The 26,775-nt window shown below is 38.2% G+C and overlaps 1 protein-coding gene across 1 annotated transcript in view; it reads right to left on the bottom strand.

Annotated features, from left to right (window-relative positions):
- Positions 1–7,059, bottom strand: part of znf609a (zinc finger protein 609a) — a 194,214-nt gene extending 187,155 nt beyond the window's left edge. The window contains exon 1 of the mRNA XM_056452234.1: positions 6,677–7,059. The gene's annotated coding sequence lies outside the window, so the exon portion shown is untranslated. The remainder of the gene's footprint in view (positions 1–6,676) is intronic.
- Between the last annotated feature and the right edge of the window lie 19,716 nt (positions 7,060–26,775).

The following is a 26,775-nucleotide window of genomic DNA, read 5'->3' as shown; positions in this document are numbered from 1 at the left end:
TCACTGCATTTCCACGTCACGACTGCCAATATTAAAATAAAAAGCCAAACTGAAAAATAAACCACAATTCATCAGCAGATCGCTCGTATGTCAGCTCATAGACAAACCAGCTGATCCACTTGACTTTGAAACACTCCAGTGTCCCTGTATGTGTTTGCGCTCAGTAAACAGCGGTGAGTTCGGTGAACTGATGACCTTCACGGCCAATCACAGTCATTTCTGTCATGCACGTGAACACAACGGCAAACCAGCGCTGTTTAAGAACATGCTCAACAGCGCTCAAATGTTAGCGGTAAATGGATGTTTTTAAACTTTCAGCTTGGATTGGTACCGAATTCCAGTAGCGTGACAGCTGTAATTTCTAGTCCAAATATCTGAAAAAAAATTGAGAACAAGTAAAAATATTGTTTTGTTTTTAAAATTCTGATAAAATAAGGCAAAATTAAGAGTCTTTCCTTAAAACACGATTATTTAACTACCCACTGGCAGATAATTTAGCTTGTTTTCACTTTGAGATGTAGATATTTGAACTAGAAACAAAGAAAAAAACGTATTTTGTTGCATAAATCGTATAAATTCCATATAAATACAGTGATTACAGTTCTTTAGCTCCTGGTCAACTATAATCCAGATTTAACATTGCATATATTTGTTGTGATGCGACTATTGCAGATGCGCATTGCTATATCGATGTTGAAACCATTTATTGAGCAGCACTACCCACTATGTCCGTTCAGTTTGCTATGAGGGAATGGTGCACAAATAGACAGCCTCAGCCCCTACTCAATATTCCATTTCAGCTGGAAGTACATCAACATACTGAAATAAAAGTCTCAGCGACTTCTGCTTCACGCGGATTTCAAGATGATTTAGAGTTTTGCAGCAGAACATCAGACCGTCTTTTGGCAGTGCACTATTATATTCAGCCAGAAACTTTTGTTTTGGAATTATTGGAAAGAGACACTGCCAAATGTCAAGAGACAGTCATTTGCATGAACTGAACTTGATGATGTTACATTAGTCGTAATGACTCGAAGTCTTTGAACCTGCGGAAAAGCACCTCAGACCACTCCATCCACGCCAAGAGTGCTGGCAGACGCTGAATTATTAATGATAAGTGTACATTTTCATGGCTTTGGTGTGTGTGTGTGTGTGTGTGTGGCTCTGATCAGCACTGGAGCAAATGTCAGCGCTGCTTGATGTCGTTGAGGAAGACGGCTGCTTTTTCCACCGTGATTTTCGAGAGAACTTGTGCGGTTTAAGGGCAGGAATGAGGAAAGACACTCGAGGGATGATTCTGCCCTTCAGCAAACTAAACAGGACACAATAATTACTGCGGTAGGAAGACAAACTGACACGAAAACAAATCAAGCTGCTGTTTTTTCCCTGATAAATGACCCTCGTTCAACCAAACTCCAGTTTTCGATCCGCCTGTGTGCGTTTTCTGTTCACCCAAAGACAACTCATCATTTACTCCAACAAAACACACTTTCTTTTTTTGCTTTGAGTAAAATAGCAGCTGCTCAGGTTCATAAATTAAAAATTCCAGTCATTATATCCATTTCTCCAATACCTCATAAATCATTAAAGACAGACTGTGAGTTACAAGACTGTTATTCAATGCTATTTGACTCTGTTTTTATATTATTATTGACATATTAAGCCCAAAGTTATTCACACCCCTGGCAAATTATGACAAGTTTTTGTTTAAATCTAAATGAAAGCAGAGAAATATATTAGTTTCCACAATGATATCTCTTGTACATTGTCCTGTACAAGCCTGCGTCATTTCCGGTTGAATAAAAGTAACCAAGTCAGAATTTGCCAGGGGTGGGATTAATTCCAGGCTTGACTGTATATTATAAGATGTTATTATCTATAAGACTTTTAAAGCCGTGTTCACATTACGAGCGACTTGCAGCGGCAAATCAACAAGCGACCGTTCATTTCAATAGAGTGAGCGACTTCCGTCCGTCTAAGTGAGCGACAGATGTGGCCGTGTCGAGCGACGCTACAAATTTGAGAATCTTTTAACTTTATGCAAATGAAGAGAGACTTTCTTGAGCAACAGCCAATAGGAGCATCAGTAAAGCTCGCGTGATCCTGTCTCAGCTCCCACAGAGCCCGGTTGTTTTCTCCATGCTGTAGATCTACACAGACCTGCGTTTGCAGGAGATAAAAAGCCACAATGACAGAACTAGAGGTTGGGCGATGTCGACTAATTTGGCATCATACGATGTCTAATGTTAAACATCGCAATGGACGATGGCATCGTCATCGTAGGTGGCGGCGAAATAATTATTTATGAATAATTAATTCAGAACGAATTAATTATTTGTAGCCTACTGCTTCAACTACCTGACCAGCATGATCTTCGTTTTACCCATAACCAAATCATAAATAAATAAAGATAAGTAACACACAAATGACCACCTGTCCATCACTTTTCCGTGGGACTCTGGCATGAATAGGCAGAGTGTTCTGTGTCGGTATAATGGCGTCGACAAACTTGGCTGGTAAAAAAAGGTGCACAACCAACAGGAATTAACCAACAGTATCTGAGGTTTAGCTAACATGACTAAGTACAAGCGTGAAAGCGAAAGATTGAAGCAGTCTACTGACGCTGTGACGCGTTACCTGATAGATTAAAAAGAGCGAAGAGTCGTTAGATAGAGACGAGATTAATTAAACATCACGTTTAACAACTATGGTGAGACGCCATCCAGCGCTACTTCCTTGACAAGCTGTCTGACGTGCACTGCTCTCTGGGCTGACTGCTGGAGTGTGTGTGTGGTCACATGATGTGCGTTTTCAGTGGTATAGTGTGGATGTAGGGCTTTTTAGAAATGCTAGGTAAAACACAGTGTGGACGTGGATCGTTTTCGTTCTAAAATGCCATTTTAAAACTAAGACGTATTAGTGTAAACGGGGCCTCAGTGTGTAGTTTTTGTGAACGGATTGCTGTAGCGATGGGGGCGGGGCATCGCAATGCCGGCTCAGCATCGTAATGGCTATTGGCGATGGACGATGGCATCGTCTATCGACCAAACCCTACAGAGAACACACTATGTTTTTAAGTATGTAATTAAGCATGCTATGTACTGAAACTATTTATATTTATTGTTAACTCTGACGCAGTATTTACTTTCAGCGGCACATAAACTCAATCGCTCTGTGAATATCACCATAAATGTTACCTAAGCAACCTCAAAGTGGAAACGACCACTAAAGATTTCAATCACCGCCCAGAGCGACAGGCAGCTACGAAAGTCGCTGCTAGTGTGAATGAGCCATGCGTTAACATTTTAAAATGCCATTTTATGATTGAAAACGCTCCTCGTTCATAGTGGCATTTTTACAGCACATAATACATAACCATTCTTGGTCATTGGAGTCGCGCATATCTTGCCTGCATCAGTAGTTGATGTCTACCAGTGGCGTAATTAATGGTCATACCTCAGGGCTTGATGAATTATAAAACGATACACGATAATCCAAAAGACCAATCAGAGAGCGATTGTGAATAGCCAAGCCTACATTTGCAAGAGTTAGCATTTTAGAAAGTCTAAACCAAATCACAACCTGTTTTCAAACTAAAACACTGAGTTTTCCGCGAGTTGAAGATGTCGAAGTAGTGTGGACGCCAGGCGTAAATGTAACTATGTATATGTTTTTAAATGAAAACGCACTAAAATTACTAAATAAATCAGGGAATTCAAACATACATGCTTTACATTTCTGAAGAGATCTGCAAACAAATGACAAGTCAATGCGAGGACATACATGAAAATGGATAAAAGTGTTGCGATTAATCCTTGCTAGGCCATTAGCACTGTGACTTTGACAGAAAAGCTAAAAACCTGCTTACGTTAGGACTGCACAATATATCATTTCAGCATAGATATATAAATTAGGATTATAGTTGAGCAATGAAAACTGTAGTGTTATTTTACACTTTACATTACATTTAATTATTCAATTACTGCACCTGAATATCTGACAACTGTTCGACTCTTCGGAAAACCACCAAGCACTCCTTATTTCAACTTTATCTTTGCCGTTTTCTTCATTTATGCTTGCGATTTGTTCAATTCACTCTTCTACAAGATTTTTCCAATCAATCTAAATTAAAGATATCATTCCGAATAGAGCCATTCAAGTCATCTGCTGAAATTGTAATCATATCGCAATATATAACCACAAAAAATTTTTTATTATCGTAATATCAGACTTTTTCCAATATCATGCAGCCCTAGCATACATGTACTCCTGTACTCCAACACTGTGAGATTTCATTATGATTTTTAATACGTACGTCATGTCCAAATTTGTCCATTTGATTTGCTTTAAATAGTAGCAACTCTTAAACTTTATTAATTAAAAAAAAAAAACAGCATTCAACCTTCGATAAAAGACACAATGGCACTTGTAACTGTGGTCAACTCGTTTTATGCAATAGGTGTTGCATTTAGGGTTTGATTCCCAGCAAACGCAAGATCTCATAAAACATATCTTAAACACAACGTTGGTCGTTTTATGTGAAAGCGTGCCAAACATGCATCACTATCAATGACTTCAGAAAACCTGGAATAAAGTCTCAGATGTATACTGCATTTATGATGATTTTTGTCATTTTGGAGACTGAAATATTCACATTCGGCTCAATTAAAGATGTTTTCAACAATACGAAGGTGATGAGTAACTAAAGGGAAAATTACCAGAAGATTACAGTGAATGTCAAACCCAAAACACACTGACAACACTGCTAATTTCTCGGTTTCTTTGGCTTTTCAGTGAACTGGGTAGCAAATAAATGCAGTATGAGCTGTATATAGAGTTCTATAAACAATCTGATTTCCAACATACAATCGATTGAAACCCATATAAATAAATGGTATTATGGTATTTACACTGTACACCAATGTATTCCCAAATATACCATGGTAATCTCGTACTACATGTCCGAAAACATGGTAATACTATGGTAAATTTTATTAATTGTTGTTCTGTCATACTTGAGTGCCATAATAAATGAATATAGACATCATAAAGCAACTGTCTCTAGCACAGTATTGACACTGTACACCAATGTATTCCCAAATATACCATGGTAATCTCGTACTACATGTCCTAGAACATGGTAATACTATTGTGAATTTTATTAATTGTTGTTCTGTCATACTTGAGTGCCATAATAAATGAATATAGACATCATATAGCAACTGTCTCCAGCACAGTATTGACATTGTACACCAATGTATTCCCAAAAATACCATGGTAATCTCATACTACATGTCCTAGAACATGGTAATACTATGGTGAATTTTATTAATTGTTGTTCTGTCATACTTGAATGCCATAATAAACGAATATAGACATCATATAGCAACTGTCTAGCACAGTATTGACATTGTACACCAATGTATCCCCCAAAATACCATGGTAATCTCGTACTACATGTCCTAGAACATGGTAAAACTATGGTGAATTTTATTAACTGTTGTTCTGTCATACTTGACTGCCATGATGAACAAATATAGACATCATAAAGCAACTGTCTCCAGTACAGTATTGACATTGTACACCAATGTATTCCCAAAAATACCCTGGTAATCTTGTACTACATGTCCTAGAACATGGTCATACTATTGTGAATTTTATTAATTGTTGTTCTGTCATACTTGAGTGCCATAATAAATGAATATAGACATCATATAGCAACTGTCTCCAGCACAGTATTGACATTGTACACCAATGTATTCCCAAAAATACCATGGTAATCTCATACTACATGTCCTAGAACATGGTAATACTATGGTGAATTTTATTAATTGTTGTTCTGTCATACTTGAGTGCCATAATAAATGAATATAGACATCATATAGCAACTGTCTCTAGCACGGTATTGACATTGTAAACCAATGTATTCCCAAAAATACCATGGTAATCTCGTACTACATGTCCTAGAACATGGTAATACTTTGGCGAATTTTATTAATTGTTGTTCTGTCATTCTTGAATGCCATAATAAACGAATATAGACATCATAAAGCAACTCTAAAGTAATTGATCGAGGTATTCTTTCTAATCTTGTTTTGTAAAATGTCTGTTCAACACACACACGTTGTTTAGCCGCTTTAGCTTTTGTAAGCACGAGTTCAGAACACACACACACGACCAGCAGATCAAACAGTCACTTAAATCAAGCCAAACAGATCAATCACAATCCTCTCATCAATAAAAACACAAATGTCACCTCTGTCGCTGTCAAAGACGATTATTATCCCGGACAGAAACACTCGAGCTGCGCTAGCAGAGCTAACGGCGGGTATGACAAAGAGCGTTAGCATTAGCATCCAGGCTGATGTGCAAAAAACATTCACCTAATACAAAACAGCCAATCGTAAATGCTTTAGCCACATTAAATAATGACACCAGATTCAAAACAATCAAAATCCACCAAAATAGACATAACATGTCCACGTTAACCCTAATTTTAATAAATACAAGTGACACAAATCACAGTCTTGAGACGCTATAATGACATCTCAGGTATGTAAACATTAAATAAAGCTATAAGGTCAACGCAATGCTAATCTTGATGGCTAAAGGCACAAAACAATAATAAAAAATTAGCATTCCTGCACAAAACACATAATATGAAATGCACACTTACCCCCCGGAGGATCCAGCCCGATTTACATGCATCCCATAGATCCAAAAGACACTAAAACAACCCTCCAAGGAAATGTACTGGGGTTACACACACATCCACACAGACCCATGCACACACACATTCACACACACACTGGAGATCCACAGACAGGCCGGTTTCATGAGAACAGTTCTGATCTACTCCATATCCAGCGACAAAAGCGGCTGGAAAACCCACATTTCGCCTCGGGCTTCGATCCGGGGTGTTGAAATACAGCTAGTCCTTGATTTTTAGCTTGATAGATTCCAAGAAATTGAGTTTTTAGGTCCAAACACACGCAGAAAAGCGAGCTGCAGGCGAATGGTGCTTTGCTTTGCCTCCACTAGAGCTCTAATGGCTCTTTACGCTTGTTTGCAGCTCTCACTGCGAGACATTGAAGCGATGCAACTCGACATGCGCAGTCCACACATAAGGATCCAGATGGAGCGGAGTTTTTGGAGGAAAACGCGGAGGTGGAGTTCTGCGCTGTGGATTGACACCACGAGTGGGAGTTTGAGTCTGATTATTTATTCAATCACATAAAAAAATTGTTAAAAAAATATTAAAAAGTGTTAAATTTGTTTTAAACATTTATTTGTTTATTTATTTAGAAAAATGATTAAAACTGCAGTTAATAATTCAAAGTTAATAATAAGAAAATCATCAATTCACAACAAAATACTAAAAAGATTGTGTTAAATTATACAAAATAAAACTATATATATTATAGTTTTCACTAAATCACACAAAAAATAAATCAGAATATAAAAAGACGAATTTAGTTTAAAACGCTGATATAAAATAAAAGGTAAATATTCAGCAAATCACATAAAAATACTTCAGAAGGTCTTGAATTTATTTTAAAACATTTATTTATTTATAAAAGAATTAAATGTATAGTTAAACAAAATAAAAATATTCATCAAATCACACCAAAATACTCCCAAAAAAGGTTATTTATGGTTTATTTATTTTTTAAACAAAAAAATCATCTAATACTTCAGAAAATAAAAAGGTGTTGAAAAAAAAAATAATAAAATAAAATAATAATAATTATATATATTTGTTAAATGCATTTAAAAATAATTCTTGTACAAAATAAAACTATAATAAAATTAAAAATATTCGTCAAATCACAAAAATACTTTATAAAAAACAGATGTTAGTTTTATTTTAAAATATGTATAATTTATTATTTGAAAAAAGGTTAAATAATACTCACCAAATTACACAAAACAGTTCAGAAAATAAAAGAGCATTTATATTAAATTATTCATGTATTTTTTAATAACAATAGCTAAATAAAATAAACAAAGATGAAAAAACGGTTAATTTAGCCTATCCAACATACACCAAATCTCACTCAAGAATGATGAAGCTGCAGTTTAAATTGGCTTATTTCTTTATTAACAAAATAGCTTAAACTATTTCAATAAAACTAGGAATTAAATGTTCTAATAAAAAAGTGATTAAAATATTTATGTAAAATGTAAAATACCAAATTAAACAATTTATAGTTATATAGTAAATCGCAAATATAAAGACACAATAATCTGAACGGCATGTACGCTTATGTTAGTCTGTTTTTCATCATCTCGAGGTCTCCATAATCCTGGACCAGGCCGTATCCTGAGCAGATGCTGTAGCTGTTGTGGAGGAGTGGAGAGCATGAGACTGACTCTTGAAAGACCCCAGTGACAGATAAGTCTCTGCATTGATCCCGTGGGTCAGCCTGACCTCCCTCCGGTGATCTACTCACACCTGCAGCTTCTCCACGACGGACGTCCAACGTTCTCCAGCCTCCAGCGCCTAGACTGCAGCTCTGCACAGGAAGTTTGGCCAGAGGAGAAATAGTCGTGCACATCTAAGCCTGGTTTCTCTCCAGGTTTTTTCCTTCACTTTGGTCAATTGGTGAAGTTTGTTCCTTACCAGTCACCACTGGCTTATTTGGTTTGGGACTGCGCATCGATGCATTTGCTCTTCAGTGTTAGAACGTTTAACAGTAAAAATTAAACCACACTGAACTGAACTAAACTGAACTTCAACCCTGAAACTGGACTGACAGTTTCAACTTACTAGAACTTCTGTGTGAAGTTGCTTTGACACAATCTACACTGTAAAAGCGCTTTAGAAATAAAGATGAATTGAATTGAATTAGATGCTTCAGTCAAACTGCACGACACTTTTTGGCTTTTATAAAGCCGCTTTATGCATTTTTGTAAACAAAAAAACAAGGTAAAGATAAATATCTGTGAGAAAGTTAGTGCAGGTTTAGGAAACAATACGCTTACTTCATGTGGCCGCCATTTTAAAACACAAAAGCGAGGCTGCGGTGGGACGAAACCCGTAAGTATAGGATCAGCACTGTAAACATTGCAGCAACATGCTGTGTACTACAAACCCCCAGCTGTTGCCTCGACTTTAAAATGCAGATGTGGTGTAAACATCACTTTAATATCATTCAGTTCAGTTTAATTTAAACAATTAAAAGCATATTGAGCAACAAACAACATCCCAATCTCTTTCAGAGTAATACACTTAAGAGTTCAGTTCATGGCAGCAGGTAAACACCGTGGAGAAGCTTCTCTGCTTCAGTCTATGTAACCAGGTGAGTGATAAAACACTGCAGTCCTCTCTGCACACCCTCGTGTTGTCTGTAAGAGTGTTGTCCCGGTACTGAAGTTTTAAAAACGTCCAATTCCCGCTAACATTTAAGCGCCGCTGAATAAACACTGCTGATTAGCCATGAAGGTCATCAGCTCACTGCTCTTCACCGAGTGCAAACACAGATACACAGACACTGGAGTGTTTTAAAGCCGTGAAGATCAGTCAATTCATCAGTGGATCACTCGTCTGTGTGTGCACTCGGTAAACATCGGTGAAGTGCGGGGAACTGATGACCTTCTCGGCCAATCACAGTCATTTCTGTTGAGCACCGGTGAACACGATGGCAAATCAGCGCTGTTTAAGAACGCCATCAACAGTGCTTAAATGTTAATGGATGATTTTTTTTTTTATTTAGTACTGAAATTCAGTATCGTGACGTCTAATATTGTTAAAGAATCAGTTCATTAACTTGAGTTTGATGAATGGCATCTAAAACAAGTGTTTGGGAAAGAAAACGTTAACTAACTAGTGCCATTTCCCTTAACTTAGCTGAAAATGAGCTCTGATATCCCTTTTAATTTTCACTATTCATTCAGAATGGACCTACGGGTCACTCGGAAGGCGGTGAAATGCTAAATGTGTCTCGATTTCTCTTCGCTGATAAGATATACAGCCAGGTACACAACATTCCTGTGTGACTCAGGCGATACTTCCGGGTTTCTTCCCACCGCAGCCTCAATTTCACTGTTTAAAATGGCGGGCGCATGAAATCTGTCCATACTTCAAATGTTCCAATACACACACACACACACACACACGCACACACACACACACACACACACACACACAAAATAATAAAAACATAAGTAAACACATCCAAAATTCACAGATCTTGTCAAAATTTGATCAACGACAACGGTTTGAGCATGATTGACCCAACATTAAACATTCATTCATCTTCTTTTCGGCTTAGTCCCTTTATTAATCCGGGCTCGCCACAGCGGAATGAACCGCCATCTTATCCAGCATATGTTTTACACAGCGCCCTTCCAGCTGCAACCCATCACAAATTAAGTAGCCAGGCTGCATTTCATCTTTAAAACGAACGCTAGGGGGCGGTATGACGCCGTTCCTCTTCTCGCTTACCAGCTGACCTCTTACCTCAGTATGGACGGCTTTCACACTGTTACCAGTTTGCCCAGTGGCTCATCGCATATGTCGGTGGACTTGAGACGCAGTGAGGAGTTGACCATGGCGACAGGGTTCAAGTCTGCCGGAGAACAGTTCCAGAAAGCAGGAAAAACAAAAACAAAAGACAATAAATTAAATAAACAAGTAAATAACAGGGTGAGAATGTGGTAAAACCTGAAAACGTGGTAAAAATCAGGCAGGGGGGTTTCTTTTTCTGGATTTGCCTTTCAAAACACAGTGGGTTGGGTTTAGGGAAGGCGGTGGGTGAGGGTAATCGGTCAGTCGGTCGGTCAGTCAGTCAGTCAGTCGACAGCGCCCTCTGGTGGATTTACATGAGAACAGCAGGCGCAAATGGCACTCGCGAGAGAAATCTGAAATAATTTACACAGCGACCTCTGGTGGATTCGCAAAAGCAAAAACTGCACACAATGTAGCTCCTGGGATGTATTTCGCGTTCTCCAGATATGTATATAGGGGTACGTTTTCAGAGATAGTCTGGGTTGCTTTAGTCAGGGCGATTTACGCATTCAGTGAATCAACAACAAGAGGCAATACACACAACAAGTGCTAAATATAGGAACTCTTAAGTGCTCAGAGTATTAAATGCTAGGGTAAGGGGAGGATTAACTTTTGACAGAGTGTTTCTACAGGTGGTTTGTCAAGCCCACTCACCTATGTGAGGTGCCCTTTTGAATAGTGATTGTTTTACTGCGCTCAGTGATTCTGCATCTCCCTCATGGACAATCTGGCTGTGCATCAGGACAGATGTGATGATGAGTGTCGTACAGAAAGCAGAGCTCAAGCGATGTGACACCGAACAGCCATTGATAATCTGCTCTGTTTACCCAGGACTCGGAGAGCACATGTAGCACCTGTGACCTACAGATTATTTTGGTATCCTAACTAACACTATGGGCCGATCAGAAGACTAGATTCGCTCAAGAGCCAGAGTTGCAGCAAGAGAAAAGACACCAGTCAATGGGGTTTGATTGAAAAAATAAGTGCTTTATAAAAATCCTTTTCAAGTATTAAATTAATTCAAAATCACAATACCACAGCACAAATAAAATAGAAACAATAAACAAATGTAATTAAATAAACAAATACCACAGTACCTTGATAAAACCAAAATTAAACCCAATTTATTTAGATTACTATATCTAGAATGCTATTATTTAGGATACTATCTTTAGAATACTATTATTTTAAATATATATATATATAGTAATATAATAATAACTCCTATATGTATTATTTATCACTTATTGTTACCTATTTACTTATTCAGTTAATTATATTATCTAATAATCTAGTTATGTTATCTAGTCTAATTATATTATCTAATAAATCCAATTATCTAATAAATCTAATTATCTAATAAATTAGTTTCACTTTAGCTCCTCACATTCAATAATTTCCTTTTCCCAAGAAAATAAACCCAGTTCACAGTTGAAATAAAATAAGATAGTTGAAATAAAAGAAAAGAAAATGCAATTCAATTATTTCACAAAGTAACTCTTTTTTTCTTTCAAAACACTCTAAATAAAAACAAAACAGCACTCACAATATCAATTTCTCACTGAGATATTCAACAGGAACAATTTAGCTTTTGACAATTCGGAAAATGTGACTTCTTGGTGTCCGTTCAGTAAACAAAACTCAGTTCCACGGGATGGAAAAACTTTTGCAAAACCCGTTCGCTCGTATCAGTATCAGTAAAAATGAAGTGTATGTGTGAACTCTGAAACTTGTAGTGCATGCGAATGGCTACCACTTTTCCAACGGAATTGATGACCAGGTTCGCTGAACGCAGGGATGGCTCGCCAGTTTCCACCAACTTTGACTTTTTACAGCAGCGGAAACAAACTCCAGTACTTCTCTCAACTCCTCATCCAGAATCGCGACAGGCAACAGATCTCAGGAGCAACAGGTGAAGTAAAGTAAAATAAAAGAGAACTGGAGAAAAGAGGGAGGAAAAAAAAACCCAACCTTGCAAAACAAGGTGAAAAATCTGCATTAATCACACATGAATCCCAATTTCAACCATTAACATGTAAATGGGTACATTTCAACTACAATAAATCTATTAAAAATAAAATATTCACACACATTCTCTTTTGTACATACATTTTCTCAGCATAAAGCACTAATCTCATTAAACAGCATACAACAGCATATGGAGCACACATTAGCCTGTAGCTGCAGACCGCATGGTTAGCATAACTCCACTGTGCTGCATCACCCTTTGCATAATTATAAAGCTAAATCTATCTTGAACTCTTATAAATCACAATAAAATAATCACGCTATATCCCTTTTTCAAGAATTTTGCAGGAATAGTAAGTTTTAACTGTTTTAAGCACTTATTTCCCCAAAAGACAAACACATTGACTTTTGCTGTGAATACACGATAAAATATAACTATTTAATAATTCACTTACCAAGAAAATGACAAGGATTTGAAACAAACCCTTGATGATGCTAGGAAAAATCTGATTTCCTTGATTTTCGGTAATCAAATAGATGAATTTGCTCCTCGGATTCAGCACAGCACAAACAGTACTAAATGAAACTTCTCTCTGATGACGTTTCTCTCTCTTGAACACTTCTTTGTCGAGCACTTTACTCAGGTATCAATTTTCTATATCTCTATCTCAGTTCTCTAATCTCACTTTTCAAAAACTTATCTTGGGAATCGCGCTAGTTTGTTGTTGCCTCGTTCGCCGCTCGTTTCACTCTGGCCTCTGTGTAAGACGCAGCTCATTCCCGCGACTCGCGATGACGCAATCCTAATGGGCGGAGCTAACTCTCATTTTTCAATTTCGTGAGTAATTATTATTTTTTAATATTTACTACTGTTCCTCAAATAATATTTGGCTTTCAATTATTTAAATATATATCTAGCAACTATTTTCTATGTGTTATAATATATTTCTCTTTTCTATTTGCAGGTTAATATGGTTCTAGTAACCTGGGTTACACCCTCCCCCACAGAATATATGCACGTCCCGTTGCATCTACACATGAATTACAGGAGAGACAACTGTTTCCTCTAAGGAAGAGCTAACTGCGTCGCTTAGACCCTGCAATAGAGACTGAATCACCAAGGTGAGTGGGTTCCCTAATTGAGGGTACTCAAACTTCTTTGGGGGGTGTCGCTCTCTCTGTGAGCGTCTAGGGGCAATGCTATCTTCAGGATCAGCGTTCTCTCCACTCTTTGAAGCTTCTGCATCACTGATCTCATTTGTGTCTTGATTTGTCTCTTCTCTTTGTAACAGAGAACCTTCCGTGTATTCTTCCACGGGTTCGGCTTCAGGTAAGTGTCTTCTCTCAGGTAAGCATTCCTCTACAGGTTCGCTTCCAGGTAAGTGTCTCCTTTCCGGTAAGTATTCCTCCACTGGTTCCTCAGGATCATCCTCTCCAGATTCCAAATTAGGCAATTTTTCTCTTGTGGGCTCAGGGAGTTGTGAACCAGATTCTCCTTCATGCACACACGGCAAGTATCTTGTGGTAATTTCAATTTCAGAGCTTACAGTTCCACCAGGGACATAACAGGGGAATTGATCATCTTCAGACTCTGGGCTCTCTTCGACAGATTCTGATCCCTGCATTTCCACATCAGTAGGTGAGGCTCTTGTTCGAGGTTTCCTGATAACTCTTTTTCCAGGTTGCTCATCAGGTATGCTAGGCTGCAAAAATCCACACGGTAACAACAAATCCCGATGCAGTGTCCTGAGAGGTCCTGTCCTTCCTTCCAGCTGGACAGTGTAAACTGGTAGGTCGTGAACTCTTCTGACAACTACATAAACTCCTGGCTCCCATTTATCAGCCAGTTTGTGTTTCCCTCTCAGTCTCACATTTTTCACAAGGACTCTGTCCCCTTCTTCTAGAGTAGAAGCGACTACTCCTTTGTCAAATCTTCTCTTGTTACGCACAGCCACTTTATTTGCATTCCTAATAGCCAATTCATAACTTTCTCGTAGTCTGTCTTTCAATCCTTGCACATATTGGGAATGCGACTTTGTAGGGGTATCCACTGGCAGTCCAAAAGCCAAATCAACTGGCAACCGAGGTTGTCTACCAAACATTAGTTCGTAAGGAGTATATCCTGTGGTGTCGTTTCGAGTACAGTTATAAGCGTGGACCAGGGGCTTGACAAATTCCTTCCATCGACACTTCTTTTCATTCTCCAGAGTTCCTAACATCTGGAGGAGAGTACGATTGAACCTCTCTACCGGATTTCCTCTCGGATGGTATGGAGTGGTCCTTACTTTTCGTATTCCGGCGATCTTACAAAGTTCCTTTATCATCTTCGACTCAAAATCTGCCCCCTGGTCACTGTGCAATTTCTCTGGAAACCCATAGTGCACAAAGAAATTTTCCCATAGACTTTTGGCTACGGTCTGGGCAGTTTGGTTCCGGGTAGGTATCGCAACCGCGTACTTCGTGAAGTGGTCCGTAATGACCAATATATTCTTGGTGTTACTTTGGTCCGGTTCAAGAGATAGAAAGTCTATACACACCAGCTCCATTGGCATGCTAGTTCTTATATTCACCAAGGGAGCTGCCCTTTCTGGTACGGTCTTCCTGCGGACACATCGTTCACAAGTCCTGATCTTTTCTTCTACAGATTGCGACATCCTAGGCCAGAAGAACCTTGACCTGACGAGATCCAGGGTTCTGTCAACACCCATATGACCCATGTCATCGTGAAGACTTCTTAGTACTACACTTCTCAGTGTAGTGGGAAGTACTAACTGATATAGGGAAACTCCTTGGGCTTGTTTCCTCCTATACAGTACTCCATTTCTCATTTCAAAGCGACTCCATTCCTTGAACCACAACCGCAAGGTAGGTGACTGACTGGTGAGGTTACAAGGTTTCCTGCCCCTGTCGAATGCTTCAATGACTACTTTTAGTTCTGAATCCTTCCTCTGCAGATCAGCCAAGGACGACGGGGCAAGATGGGGAAGATCTGGAAGACCATGATCATCTTCATGTTGGAATTCTCTAGGCAAGACATCTACATGGTGAGTAAGGGATTCGACTAAGGTAAAGGCAGTATCAATCTGGTCTGGGTCTCCAGCTGACCCAATCACTTGATGCCTCTCGCATATCGCTCTGATGGTATCAGACAGGATGACAGATGGCTCAGTTTCCTGCTCCATGAAGTGATGCAAAGCAAATTGTCTGATCCTGTCCCTCTCCTTCTGTGAGATCAAGTCATCAAGAAGTTCGCCATGTGGTCGGCGGGAGAGTCCATCGGCATCTTGATTTTGGCTACCAGCTCTGTACTGCAGCTTAAAGTTATAGGTTGATAAGCTGGACAACCAACGATAACTAACGGCATCGAGCTTCGCTGAGGTGAGCACATACGTCAGAGGGTTACTATCAGTGATTACTGTGAACTCTGCTCCATAAAGATAATCATTAAATTTAGAGGTAACTGCCCACTTCAATGCCAGAAACTCTAGTTTGTGGGCAGGGTATCGACTTTCTCCTTTTGTCAGTCCTCTGCTGGCAAAAGCTATTACTCTCATCTGGCCCTCCTGTTGCTGGTATAAAGCTGCACCCAGTCCGGTAGTACTGGCATCCGTGTGGAGCACATAAGGGAGCTTGGGATTAGCGAAACCCAGAACAGGCGCAGATGTCAGTTTCTCAATGATGGCTCTGAAAGCAGTGTCACACTCTGGAGTCCATCGGTCATTAAACTCCTCTTTGGGATTGAAGTATCCTCCTTTCAGCTTCTTGCTCCTGTTCTTTTGGAGCGGAGGGTATCCTGCTGTGAGATCTGTAAGAGGTTTCACGATCTTGGAGAAATCTTGGACAAATCTCCTATAATATCCGGCAAAACCCAAGAAAGACTTCAACTCTTTGAGGTTCTTTGGCATTGGCCAAGTCTTCAGAGCTTCGGTCTTGGAAGGATCTGTCTCTACTCCATCTTGTGAGACTATATGACCCAGATACTTTACCGATGTCTGGAAGAAACGACATTTCTCAGGAGAGAGCTTTAACCCGTACTCCTTCAGGCGATTGAACACTTGCAACAGCCGCTCTTCGTGCTCTTCTAGAGTCTTTGAAAACACAATAAGATCGTCGATAAATACTAACACCTCTTTTCGATTAAGGTCTCCCATGCATCGCTCCATCAATCTCTGGAATGTGCTCGGCGCATTGGATATTCCTTGGGGCATTCGATTAAATTCCCAGAATCCAAATGGGCAAACAAACGCAGTCTTGCACTTATCGGTTTCCTCCATTTCGATCTGGTAAAATCCTGACTTTAGGTCAAGCACGGAGAACCACTTCGACCCGGTTAACGTGGAAAAGACTTCCTCCAAGTTCGGCAGCGCATACGCGTCCTTTATTGTCTGCAAGTTGAGTTTTCTGAAATCAATGCATAGTCTTACTCCACCACTTTTCTTACGAACCACAACGATGGGTGAGGCAAAGGGGGATTCAGACTCACGTATGATTCCAGCTGACAATAGTTCTTGGAGATGAGCTCTTACAGCATCAACATCTTGAGGATGGATGGGTCTAGCTCGGTGCTTGAATGGAGTCTCATCGCTTAACTTTATCTGATGTTTCACTTTTGTCGTGTGACCGTAGTCAAGGTCATGCAGTGAAAAAACCTCAGGCATTGAACTCAGCAGCTTTGAAATCCTTTCCTTCCATTTCGCAGGCAAAGGGGAATCTCCAAATTCAAAGGTAATGTCACCACTGTTCTGTTTCTCTCTCTCTGGTTTCCCATCTGTAACCTGCTGCTGCTGGCCCACTATTCTCTGGACTGCATGGATTTCTGCCAACACAGTCTTTGAAGGGAGTCGTATGTCATTTTGTGTCTCGTTTCTCAACAGGACTGATAACTTAGAGGGATGTCTATGAGGTAGAGAGTGCAAACAGCTTGCAATTAGAACACCGTTTGGCAAGGGAGATGATGGCGGTTCAAGGGTTACCCATCCTTTTATGTAGGGACCATTCAAGTGAACTCTACCGTCCAAAACCACTGTGCTCTTAGCGGGTATAACTTCCATTGTATTTGCTTTAACTCTCACACATCCAAGGTTTTTATTGGTAGCCTGTTTCCATCTGGCTTCCAACACTTTAAGTACTGCCTGATATCCGCGAAGATTGGACCGACACTTTACTGTGCTCCCAGCACTTTTACTATACAGTGCATCAAGAGAGTTGGTTCCTACTAGGATCTGTGGGGAGCTCGTCATGTCTGGCACCACCAAAGCCAAAGTAGGAACTTCAATTTCAATTCCAGTGAAGGTCTGGGGAAACTTCAAAGTTAACTCAATGTATCCTAGATAGGGTACAGCCTGACCGTTAGCTCCCTCAACTTCCAACAGATTACCCAGTGGTTTCAGAGGATAGTCTGCCAGGTTATTCTCGTAAAACGATTGAGGGATCGTGGTCACCTGTGATCCTGTGTCTAGAAGACAATTCACTTCTCTGTCTCCAATAAATATTTCAGCCGTGCACTTCACTCCTATTAACCCTTTAGGCAAACAGTTCAAATTATCTGTTTCAACGTTCTGCTTATAACATTCAGGGCGATAGTCTGAACGTCTGGTCTTCATATGCCCTCCTATGAAGACCCTCTCTAGTTTAAAAACTGGGCAGATCTCCTATACTGAGAGTCCCAGTGGCTCTGCTGCTCTCTCAACTTCAACCTTTTCTCAGTAACTTTGTCATGGTTCGCTGCGTTTTCACAATTAACGGCCAAGTGTCCATCTTCTCCGCAATGAAAACAATACCAGGCCCTCGGCCTATCAGTTCTCAATGAGCTTCTCTCGGGTTCACGGTTTCTCACTGTACCAAGGGATCTCTGGGTACTGAACACTTGAGGTGTCTGGCGAATAGCACTTTGAGCCTGCAATTCTGCTACTTGGCGACGCAACTTTTGGATTTCTAATCCATCCATGTCGCTGGGTTTCGAACTTTGAGCTACCGACTCCTTTACTGCAGCTACTTGGGTGCTAAGCTCCTCCATCATCCCCTTCAAAGAAGCTATCTCAGCTTTTTCAGGTAAGACCTTTCTGTCTTTTTGCTCAGGTGGTGGTTTCAGAGCTGTGACTTGAGCTTGAATCTCTACTAATTGCTTCCTTAGAAGACCAATCTCAGATTTCTCATAATGGGATGCATCACAGAGACAAGCTGACACCTGGTTGGATGGCACTCTGGGTTTAGTATATACAGCTGACTGTTTCGACATTCCAAGATGTTTTCTCATCCGTTCCTCCTTGGAGGTCTGTTTATCTTCTTGAGTGCGTATGAGCAATGCTAACTCGGCGAAGGTAGGTGGATGGGCCTCTTTTTTCTCAAGCTGGAGGTCTGCTATTAGGTGATTGTCCCAGCAGCCCCTGCAAAACTGCTTTAACAAGTAACGATCTTGGTCATCTTCCATTATACCGTTCCGTCTGATAGCTGTACTAAGGAGGACCTGCAGTCGGTGCAGGTAATCTGATGGCTTCTCATTCTGATTCTGAAGAGTGCTCATGAACCTGGCTAACAGCTCGTCACCATCCTCTACAGAACCGTAAACAGAATCCAATATTTGAAGATAAGCAGCAGGCGAGGCTGGAGGGCGCACATGCTTTACTATGTCAACTGCTGGGGGCAGAAGACTATCCAGAATTTTCCGCGTTCTGTGCAAATCAGAAATGGATGGATCATTCAACAAGAAATCAACACTTGCTCTCCATGTGTCAAAATCTTGCTCATGTGGGGGTCGTGGGGACTTCCCAGAGAATGCTCTCAGACGAATCATAGCCTGCTGTGAAGTACTGTCGCTTTTCACTATGTGTTCGACCACCATCTTCTGGACACCAGGTGGGTCTATAATGTTCGCAGGGAATATTGGAGTAGTGGATACAGTAATGTCCTGAGCGGGGACTACTGGAGCAGGTGGGGACACACAGTTTATCTCATTCTTGGTTGGGTTTTTAATCTCTGTGTTCTGAGCATTTGATACAGGGGGGGAATTGGCGGAATGAGTTCCTGAAATTTTCTCTAATTCTTCCTGGAGGACGCTATGAAAAGGTCTCCCACTCACCTTGGCGATTGCCCTCAATTCTTCAAGATACCCTTCTGTGGCAGCACAACTAGTGGGCTTGGCATAAACTGAAGAAAGGGTACGCACACGAAAAATGACAGCTGGGTCAGAAAGACTACCCAGACTCAAGGGTAGAAGAGGAAGGAGATCTTGAATTGCGGAATTGTGGCTATATTCAACTATAGCGTTTCTGTAAAACTCAGACTCGGGATCGTCAATAATGAGGTTTTGGCTAATAGAACCATATCTCTGCAAGTATTTTTCTAGTTCGTTGTCAACTTCGGTCAGCGTAAGGCCTTCAACTAAGAGCGCATTCTCTACATTAACACTTTTTTGTTTTACAATGTCCATTTTCGCGTTGTAAAATACAAATTTCGTTTCTGCAGTTCTTTCGGTTGCTGCAAGAACTGGCTCCTGGCTGGCTCGCCAACTTTCTGTAGCACCTGTGACCTACAGATTATTTTGGTATCCTAACTAACACTATGGGCCGATCAGAAGACTAGATTCGCTCAAGAGCCAGAGTTGCAGCAAGAGAAAAGACACCAGTCAATGGGGTTTGATTGAAAAAATAAGTGCTTTATAAAAATCCTTTTCAAGTATTAAATTAATTCAAAATCACAATACCACAGCACAAATAAAATAGAAACAATAAACAAATGTAATTAAATAAACAAATACCACAGTACCTTGATAAAACCAAAATTAAACCCAATTTATTTAGATTACTATATCTAGAATGCTATTATTTAGGATACTATCTTTAGAATACTATTATTTTAAATATATATATATATAGTAATATAATAATAACTCCTATATGTATTATTTATCACTTATTGTTACCTATTTACTTATTCAGTTAATTATATTATCTAATAATCTAGTTATGTTATCTAGTCTAATTATATTATCTAATAAATCCAATTATCTAATAAATCTAATTATCTAATAAATTAGTTTCACTTTAGCTCCTCACATTCAATAATTTCCTTTTCCCAAGAAAATAAACCCAGTTCACAGTTGAAATAAAATAAGATAGTTGAAATAAAAGAAAAGAAAATGCAATTCAATTATTTCACAAAGTAACTCTTTTTTTCTTTCAAAACACTCTAAATAAAAACAAAACAGCACTCACAATATCAATTTCTCACTGAGATATTCAACAGGAACAATTTAGCTTTTGACAATTCGGAAAATGTGACTTCTTGGTGTCCGTTCAGTAAACAAAACTCAGTTCCACGGGATGGAAAAACTTTTGCAAAACCCGTTCGCTCGTATCAGTATCAGTAAAAATGAAGTGTATGTGTGAACTCTGAAACTTGTAGTGCATGCGAATGGCTACCACTTTTCCAACGGAATTGATGACCAGGTTCGCTGAACGCAGGGATGGCTCGCCAGTTTCCACCAACTTTGACTTTTTACAGCAGCGGAAACAAACTCCAGTACTTCTCTCAACTCCTCATCCAGAATCGCGACAGGCAACAGATCTCAGGAGCAACAGGTGAAGTAAAGTAAAATAAAAGAGAACAGGAGAAAAGAGGGAGGAAAAAAAAACCCAACCTTGCAAAACAAGGTGAAAAATCTGCATTAATCACACATGAATCCCAATTTCAACCATTAACATGTAAATGGGTACATTTCAACTACAATAAATCTATTAAAAATAAAATATTCACACACATTCTCTTTTGTACATACATTTTCTCAGCATAAAGCACTAATCTCATTAAACAGCATACAACAGCATATGGAGCACACATTAGCCTGTAGCTGCAGACCGCATGGTTAGCATAACTCCACTGTGCTGCATCACCCTTTGCATAATTATAAAGCTAAATCTATCTTGAACTCTTATAAATCACAATAAAATAATCACGCTATATCCCTTTTTCAAGAATTTTGCAGGAATAGTAAGTTTTAACTGTTTTAAGCACTTATTTCCCCAAAAGACAAACACATTGACTTTTGCTGTGAATACACGATAAAATATAACTATTTAATAATTCACTTACCAAGAAAATGACAAGGATTTGAAACAAACCCTTGATGATGCTAGGAAAAATCTGATTTCCTTGATTTTCGGTAATCAAATAGATGAATTTGCTCCTCGGATTCAGCACAGCACAAACAGTACTAAATGAAACTTCTCTCTGATGACGTTTCTCTCTCTTGAACACTTCTTTGTCGAGCACTTTACTCAGGTATCAATTTTCTATATCTCTATCTCAGTTCTCTAATCTCACTTTTCAAAAACTTATCTTGGGAATCGCGCTAGTTTGTTGTTGCCTCGTTCGCCGCTCGTTTCACTCTGGCCTCTGTGTAAGACGCAGCTCATTCCCGCGACTCGCGATGACGCAATCCTAATGGGCGGAGCTAACTCTCATTTTTCAATTTCGTGAGTAATTATTATTTTTTAATATTTACTACTGTTCCTCAAATAATATTTGGCTTTCAATTATTTAAATATATATCTAGCAACTATTTTCTATGTGTTATAATATATTTCTCTTTTCTATTTGCAGGTTAATATGGTTCTAGTAACCTGGGTTACACACACACACATTTAGGCATTCCAGGCCAGTTGCTGAGCAACCGGTAGATGTTAATAGCAGAGCTTTGACAGGAGGAGCCGCGGGGAAGGGAATTAATGGGCTGATTTTCACACTGTGAGGGTGGCAATCGGCCCTCGGTTACAGCATCCTCCTCTGGAGCGGCAAACGCTTCAGGAACGTCAGTCACTTCTGCTCTCTCAACAGCAGACAGAGCTGTTACACTCTACAGCATGCTCGGTCGGCGTAACCCAATGCTGGGTTAAATATGGACAACCAAAACAGTTGGGTCTAAAAATGTCATTTAAATATAATAGAAAAAAAGTAGCCCAATGGTTGGGTTTTCTATACATTTGACCCAATGTTGCTATTCTATCAAAGCGCACTATGAAAATGCAGTTTTTTAACCCAATGTGGGATCAAATATGGACAACCACAACAGTTGGGTTTAAAAATGTTCTTTAGATTTAATAGAAAATATAACCCAATGGTTGGGTTTGTCCATATTATATAAAGTGCACTATGAAAATGCTGTTGTTTATTTTTCTAAATGTTGGGTCAAATATAGACAGACCCCACAGTTGTTTACACCATAGGTATAAACTTAATGGTTGAATTTGTCCATATCTGACCCAGTGTTGGACAAAATATGGTCAAACCCAACAGTCAGGGTTAAAAATGTCATTTAAATTTAACAGAAAAATATCCCAATGGTTGGGGTTTCTTTATATTTGACCCAACATTTCTATTCTATCAAAGTGCATTATGAAAATGCTGTTTTTTTAACCCAATATGGGGTCAAATATTTACAAACCCAACAGTTGTTTACACCTGAAGTGCCATTTAAATGTAATGGTTGGGTTTGTCTAAATTTAATCCTGTGTTGGGTTAAGTTTTTCTACTATATTAAAGAGTACTATGATATGTTGAATTGTTTTGTATGTCAGTGTTGGGTCAAATGAGGACAAACCCAACAGTTGGGTTAAAACAGTTATTTAAATTATATAGAAAAAAAGCCCAATGGTTGGGTTACGTTTTTCTATTTTATTTAAGTGCATTATGAAAAATGCTGGATTACCGTAGCCCAATGATGGGTCAAATATGGCCAAACCCAACAGTTGGATTGAAAAGTGTAATTTAAATATAAAACATTATACAGTTAAATAAATAATAGAGGATTAGTAGAGTTTCATTTCTATTAACATTCTGTTCTATTAAAGTGGACTACAAAAATAAAAAAATTAAAGTCATTTAAATTTAATAATAAAAAATAGCCCAATGGTTGGGTTTTCTCAATATTTGACCCAACGTTTCTATTCAATCAATGTGCACCATAAAAAGGCTGCTTTTTTAACCCAATGTGGGGTCAAATAATAATGGTTGGGTTTGTCCATATTTAACCCAATGTTGGGTTAAGTTTTTCTATTCTATTTAAGTGCATTATGAAAAATGCTGAGTTGTTTTAACTCAGTGTTGGGTCAAATATGGAAAAACCCAAAAGTTGGATTAAAAAGTGTCATTTAAATTTAATATAAAAAATAAGCCCAATGGTTAGGTTTGTCCATATTTGACCCAACACTGGGTTAAGTTTTTCTATTCTAGTATTTTTTTTATTTTGTTTATTTCTTTGACAATGCTCATTAATCAACAGTAAAAATTGTAAATCAGCCAGAGTTTGCCACAAGGGATAATTTTCATCTGTTGTAGATAAAAATGCTGGGTTGTTTTAACCCAATGTTGGATCAAATACGAAAAACCCAATAGTTTGGTTATAAGTGTCAAATAAAACATGTGAAATATGAACGTTACACAACATTTTTTTTCCCAAATAAATTTAAATCACACTTTTTAACCCAATACGGTTTATCCATTCATTCACTTTCCTTCGTCTTTGTACCTTTATTAATCTGGGGTTGCCACAGTGGAATGAACCGCCAACTTATCTAGCATATTTTTACACAGCAAATTCCTTCCAGTACTGGAAAACACCCTTACTCTCACAATCACACACACTCATACACTACAGTAAATTTAGTTAATCAATTCCCCTATAGCACTTGTGTTTGGACTGTGGGGGAAACCGGAGAACCCGGAGGAAACCCACACCAACACGGGCAGAACATGCAAACTCCACACAGAAACACCAACTGACCCAGCTGGGACTCGAACCAGTGACTTTCTTGCTGTGAGGCGACAGTGCTAACCACTGAGCCACCGTGCCACCCTCCATTTAAATTTAATGAGTAAAAGACCCAATGGTTGAGTTAGTGACATTACTGCATTAAGCTTTCCTCTTCTATTATAGTGCTGGGTTGTTTTTATATGGGAGAAGTCACCAGTCTATATTTTTACATGTTGTGTAAACTGCCTATAAGACCTCCGACCTCCTCAAATCACCACGTGCTTCTCAGGAGCCGTTTCCCGCGCTCTTCCCGTGTTTTTAATCAATCTGTAATTGTCACAGGCGGGCAAAATCCATTTACATTCTCATTTGTGTTTGCCGTGGTCAGCGCGCCGCTCGCTATGCTAATTAACGAGTAATGCTGGTGAGATGTGGGAGGAAGCTGCTGTGGAAGCTAATGAGGTGAGACAAAGGGCTAAAACACAAGCTTGATTTCTTCCTGTGTTCGCCGCCATCTGTGAAGCTTTATGATGGTAAACCGGCGCTGGATCTTTCTCCTTCACCGTACAGATGTGGCATTGTTTTGCTCCTCTGCGGCCCGATTTGACGGTGAACGCCAACAAAAGGCCGCATGCGTGGGTTTCGCAGCGCCGAACATGAGGAATCAAAGGCATGCTTTTGACAAGACCGCAAATTACCTACAAATTATAGCGCATGAATGCAGGAGACAGGTGCACCTCACAGCCAATATACTGATTAGCTGATGCATATTCACATAATCCTCAAAACAGGCTTTGTGTAGGGGAGACTGATGGAAGAAATGCGCTTTAATTAATCTGGAGGAATATACCAGAGTCGTTCTTTGCATGTGAAAGACTCATTTTGAAAGTATTCAGACGACTCATTATATGGATTTCCCCTCAGTAAACTAGTTTCTCAGGTATAGCTGAATTAAGCTCTTAATATACTTTAATTTATGCACACGATTTCTTGGTATGGAATAAAAAGGAAGGTATTTTTAACTCTTCATCTCTCAATTCAGATTTTTCTCCCTGGAAATTGCAAATTGCTAAATGTTTTACTTTTGTTTGTTTGCTTGCTTTTTTCCCCCTGAGACCTCAACTGACTGGACTATCAACTTAAGAAATTGAAAAGTTGATAAGCCACTTAACTCAACATAACAAATAAATAAATAAATGAATAAATAAATAAATAAATAAATAAATAAATAAATAAATAAACGAACGAACAAATAAACAAATAATAAAAAAGAACGAACGAACAAATAAACAAACAAATAAATAAATAAATAAATAAATAAATAAATAAACGAACGAACAAATTAACAAATAATAAAAAAAGAACGAACGAACAAATAAACAAACAAACAAACAAATAAAAAAATGAACGAACGAACAAACAAACGAATAAATAAATAAATAAATGAATAAATAAACAAATAAATAAACAAACAAACAAATAAATGAATGAATAAATAAATAAATGAATAAATAAACTAATAAATAAACAAACAAATAAATGAATGAATAAATAAATAAATGAATAAATAAATAAACAAACAAATGAATAAATAAATAAACAAACAAATAAATAAATAAACAAACGAACGAACGAACAAACAAATAAACAAATAAAAAAAAAAAAAAACGAACAAACAAACGAACGAACGAACAAATAAACAAATAAAAAAATTAAAAAATGAACGAACGAACGAACAAACGAACGAACGAATAAAATAAAATAAAAAATAAATATATATAAAATAAAATAAATAAATAAACAAATAAATAAATGAATAAATAAATAAATAAACAAACAAACAAATAAATAAATAAATAAATAAATGAATAAATAAATAAATAAATAAACAAACAAATAAATAAATAAATAAATAAATAAATAAATGAATAAATAAATAAATAAATAAATAAATTTTTCTGGACTGCTTTGACTGGGCTATAACAATAACACAGTGTAATATAAGTAAAGAAATGTAACAGTGTAATATAATGCAATGTAAAATAACACGACTAAACCAAAACTAAACTAAAGTAAATTTTATAAATATAATTAAAATTAAATTAAATGTAATCAAATTAAAGTAAATATGTTTCTGGATTCCTTTGAATGAATTATAAAAAATATACTAACATAACAATATAACTTAATGTAACATAACATAATATAACAAACAACAAAACTAAACAAAAACTAAAACTGCTGCTTAACTCTTTGTCTCGGTTTGAGTTTAATTCCCCAATTAATAAAATTAAAACTGATTTCTTGATCTAATTTAAGGACAGAAGGGGAGAAAAGCAGAGGAAAGGGCAAAGGAAAACAGTTTGGGAAAGCGGAGAAAGGGGTAATATCATTTTAAAGTGTACCGCCATGGCTGAGGATCAAGGACAGTGTAATGGGGAAAATCCGAAACTAGCAACAGTGGATGATAACGTCGATGGCCACGGAGATGAAGTCAGAGCTAAACAACTTCCGAGATGAACTGAAAAGAGAACGAGTGGATTTTCGA

This window comes from Danio aesculapii, chromosome 25, assembly GCF_903798145.1.
Source record: "Danio aesculapii chromosome 25, fDanAes4.1, whole genome shotgun sequence".
NCBI lineage: Eukaryota > Metazoa > Chordata > Actinopteri > Cypriniformes > Danionidae > Danio > Danio aesculapii.
The sequence above is the reverse complement of the archived record's forward strand: the minus strand, read 5'-3'. Positions and strand labels throughout refer to the sequence as shown.